The 4,951-nt window shown below is 29.4% G+C and overlaps 1 pseudogene; it reads right to left on the bottom strand.

The window, feature by feature from the left end:
• Window positions 1-4,190: 4,190 nt before the first annotated feature.
• On the bottom strand, window positions 4,191-4,279 carry LOC117284284 (annotated as a pseudogene).
• Between the last annotated feature and the right edge of the window lie 672 nt (window positions 4,280-4,951).

Here is a 4,951-nt window from a genome sequence, read left to right as displayed (position 1 = left end):
ATTTTCCACAAGGTTTCATTTGGAGAGTACTTTTATGTAAAAATATTAGACATGGGCTCTTCCACTTTCAGCTTAGTTTCCCCCAATGTGCAACTCGACCATACACAATAATCCATGGCCTTAATTATTTCATACAGTAAAAATTATTTTCAGTCATGAGAACAAAGACAAGATATTTTGACCTAAGTATATTTGCATAAATGATTTATGATACTTGATCAACAAAAGTGCATTCATGTATGTTCAGAAATGGAAATGATACTGAATTTTTATGACTACTGTTTTATTTATCACTTTAAAATGATAAAGCTCAGTGAGATTAAATTGCCCATAGTAATTCTCCAGAAAAATGTTAGCATCTATGGTAAAAATAAGTAAATTACCTAATGAAAATATTTTCCTAACAAGTACCCATAAAAGGTTTCAAATAGAATAATAGTGAATGAAGTGCCATTGGTCTCTCACCCAGAGGACGGGGACTGATTTTCTTTGATAATGTGCAATAAAGCCAATCCTATGGCATTTTGGAATATAGATCTCAATAAATTGTTTTGTGGAACTTCACATTTGTTTATCTAAATTTCCAAGATGTCATGAAATAGAAGTGGAGATACCAGCTTAATAAAGTATGAAAAGTCACATGGCAGCACCTCTCACGTGTTAGTGAGCGCACCTTACCTTATGTGTGCAATTTCAACTGACCCTCTAGCTGCGAAAAATGAATCAGCCAATGCAATATTCGTCATGAAATGCATGAAGTCCTTAAGCATACGTTTTATGGTTGTGTGATGCAAGAGAATAGAGAAAAAACACGAAAGGACCTTGATTTTCATTAATTTTGCTTTGCTTATTTGGATATGACACATAAAGCCTTTGCTTTTTAATGAAGAAAATTATGTTTGTTTTCTAAATATCAATAATATGGTTAGCTGAGTAAAATCATTTTAAGCAAAATATTTTCTTACTGCATTAATTTAGCATAAGCATGAATCAATGGTAGTAATGCATAAAATTTTAAATATTTAAAAATGAAAAGAACTTTCAACTCTGTCATTTCATTCCTAAAATTAATGAAATGTTTTGTAGAAGACTTAGCAGCACAATTTATGTAAACATATTGTTATTCAAACAATTTGAAAGTATATAGGAAGGGTCAATGCCATTCAACAGAATATATAATTCAATGGTGAAAATTTTTAAATAGATTTTTTTTAGAGCAGTTTTAAATTCATAGAAAAATGAATATATATGAGGACCAGACAACTTTCATTCCATTTTTAGCATCTTATATTAGCAATTTATAGGACTTACAATGCCAGATTTGCATTTATTAATGGTTTGATAATTATGCATTATTATTAACTGAAATCTACCCTTCATTTACATTTTTTAGTTTTATTTAATTTTTCTTTTCTTCTAGGATTCCATTCAGGATTCAAAATACCACAAATAAATGCCAGTTTAACTAATGAGTAAGTTAGGTGACAGTAAAACCTGTTTTTAAAAACTTCATTTTATATTAATACATCCATAGTATTAAACTGATTTTACTTTTGAAATACAGGTTTGAGATGTGAGAGTTAGGTAAAGAAGTGGTTGGATATATGGACTAGAATTGTTGGCACTTTGAGACCATGAGGTTAAGTGAAATAAATCAGACACACAAACTTAAATATCACATGGTTTCTCTTATAGGAGAAATCCAAAACTTAAATAAAGAGAAAAAGGAAAGAGCGATAATAGGAGATAGGCAAGAGGTTCTCTTGAAAAAGGGGAAGGAACAAAATGATGGATGGAGAGGGAGGGAGGGGATGGGAAGGAGATGACAAAAAGAGCAAAACTTGTACCAATATACCATGAAGAGTGTAATCACTGAGCACTGCACATATGTACTAATAAAGACATTATTTGGTTTACAAATGAAATGTATCTTTACAGGTGATTTGTTTACTGTCTTAGGAATTACCTAGTCTTGGGAGTTAACAATACTTCAAATATATTAAAATACCCCAAATAAATGCATGCTTAATACAGCCTAAATTCCATTTTTAGCATCTTATATTAGCAATTTATAGGACTTACAATGCCAGATTTGCATTTATTAATGGTTTGATAATTATGCATTATTATTAACTGAAATCTACCCTTCATTTACATTTTTTAGTTTTATTTAATTTTTCTTTTCTTCTAGGATTCCATTCAGGATTCAAAATACCACAAATAAATGCCAGTTTAACTAATGAGTAAGTTAGGTGACAGTAAAACCCGTTTTTAAAAACTTCATTTTATATTAATACATCCATAGTATTAAACTGATTTTACTTTTGAAATACAGGTTTGAGATGTGAGAGTTAGGTAAAGAAGTGGTTGGATATATGGACTAGAATTGTTGGCACTTTGAGACCATGAGGTTAAGTGAAATAAATCAGACACACAAACTTAAATATCACATGGTTTCTCTTATAGGAGAAATCCAAAACTTAAATAAAGAGAAAAAGGAAAGAGCGATAATAGGAGATAGGCAAGAGGTTCTCTTGAAAAAGGGGAAGGAACAAAATGATGGATGGAGAGGGAGGGAGGGGATGGGAAGGAGATGACAAAAAGAGCAAAACTTGTACCAATATACCATGAAGAGTGTAATCACTGAGCACTGCACATATGTACTAATAAAGACATTATTTGGTTTACAAATGAAATGTATCTTTACAGGTGATTTGTTTACTGTCTTAGGAATTACCTAGTCTTGGGAGTTAACAATACTTCAAATATATTAAAATACCCCAAATAAATGCATGCTTAATACAGCCTAACCAAGACTTTTTTGAACAGGTGACAAAGAGGATATACAAATCTGATAGTTTCTTCTTTGTGCTCTCCCAAAGCCAAGGTTCCTGTGATGGTTATGCCTATTCCACACTGGGTCCATGTCTAGTCTGTTCCAGGCCAGGATCTAGGATGTCTGCACATTAAGTTCTCTAAGTTCTCCAGTTCTTTTTCCATATTCTCTCTTGCTGTACCCTGTTCTTTACATTTAAATGTAAGCCATATGTGAGTATGTTTTGTGGGACAGTGAGTCTTTCCAAATACCTGAGTCAAAAACATATTTAAAGTCCCCAAGAAAGTAAATAATGCATATTGTAAGTGAAAACAGCAACAGAAAATATATAAAATATATATATATATATAAAATAACAAGTAAAAATGTCATATAAGGGAAAACATGAAGTAATAGTGGTTTTAGAGATCTAGAACAACAGCATCAAAAAGACTAGCAGAAAAATAGCAGTAATCAAAGCAACTTAAATAATGAATTGCTGTTTTTTCAAAGTTAATAAAAAGAATATATTAAAATTAAGAAACATTAAAATGAAACTGGAAATATAGAAAGACACACTGTATTTGAATCATAGAAATCATTAGCAGAAATCATTAAAAGAATTTATGGATCAATGAACATGATACTGGGGGTATAAAATTAAAAAAGGTCCACATACTTCCCTTATAAATTATGTGAGGCAGTAGATAACACAACTTGTTCTTTAAAATGCAGATAAACAGGTGACACTTTAGGGCCATTCAAATTATGCCAAAAAACATGAAATGAAATAAACATTTTTGTTAAAAAAAAGCTGAGAAAATTCATAACCACCCTACATGTACTGTTTATAGATAGTAAGTATTTTCAGGTAAATGGAAAATAATTAGTGGAAAATCAGATCCAACTAAAGGGAAAAAATGCTACATACTGTATATGTAGGATAAGATATGGAAAATTTTTTTTCAATATTTGTTATTTTAAATGGTAATTGCTTAAATGAAAATTAATAATGCTATGTAATGTAATTTTTGACAAAATGACAACACAGAACATGAAAAGAAAATTGAAGTATATCTGTATTTTTTAATACATGGCATAGCAATATTAAGGAAGACTATTGAATTAAAGATACATCTTAGAAACTCAGGAGAAAAATCATAATAAAATGACAAAGAGGCATAAAAATAAGGCAACATGGCTTCTGAAGGAAAGCAAAAATTACTCCATCCAACAAAATGTTAGAAAAAAAGGAACAAAGAGTTGGTGAAACAAATAGAAAACATAGAAAGATAGAAATGAACTCAAATCTATAAATAATTCAATTAAATTTAAATGACCTAAGTCCAATCAAAAGATATTTAATAATACAAAAGAAAGTTGTTTGAAGTTTAGAAGAAATTTTTGTTTAAATAATAAGAACAGATACTATACTTGATCTTAGCCAAAAGGTCGAGAAGTAAATTTTTATTTAATATAAAGAGTAGGTAAAAACCAAAGGAGAAAAAATGTAAGATGATACTAAGAATAATGCAAGGATTAATAGCAATGTTTCCTTAAAGAAAGGACATATTTCTAAAAAGTGTCAGTGATATTAAGTGATATTTCATCAAGACAAAAATCATCCTAAATATGTGTACATAGTAAAAGCTTTAAAACATATGAAACAATTACTGATCTGACTAAAACAATACATACTGATTATCAATGAAAGTGTCAATACATATCTCAAGTAGGTAAATTTAACAGTGCCCACAAAACATTAATCTCTATAGACTATAGGTTAGGCAATATTTCAAATTTCAAAAGGTTAAAATCAGTTTATTATATTTTTCGGCCACTAAAAAAGTGAAAACCTTTTTTACAAATTCAAGAAATGATCAGTTAAATGATATACATAAATTATCCTAACAAAAAAAATCATCATAGTTTGAATTGGATAACAAATAATATAAACAATTTAATGAACTTTGCTGGCATTAGCTAAAACAGCTATAGGTTTAGGGTAAATTAAAACTGCTATCCTATTGCCAAATCTATAAGTCTAGGTAAAATTTAAGGCTTATCTTATAGTAAAAAGAACTCAAATGATCTAAATTTTAATCATAAAATGACAGGATATTAAAATAAAATCAA

This window comes from Fukomys damarensis, unplaced genomic scaffold, assembly GCF_012274545.1.
Source record: "Fukomys damarensis isolate Sample0158 unplaced genomic scaffold, DMR_v1.0_HiC HiC_scaffold_35, whole genome shotgun sequence".
NCBI lineage: Eukaryota > Metazoa > Chordata > Mammalia > Rodentia > Bathyergidae > Fukomys > Fukomys damarensis.
This window is presented reverse-complemented; position numbering and strand designations above follow the sequence as displayed.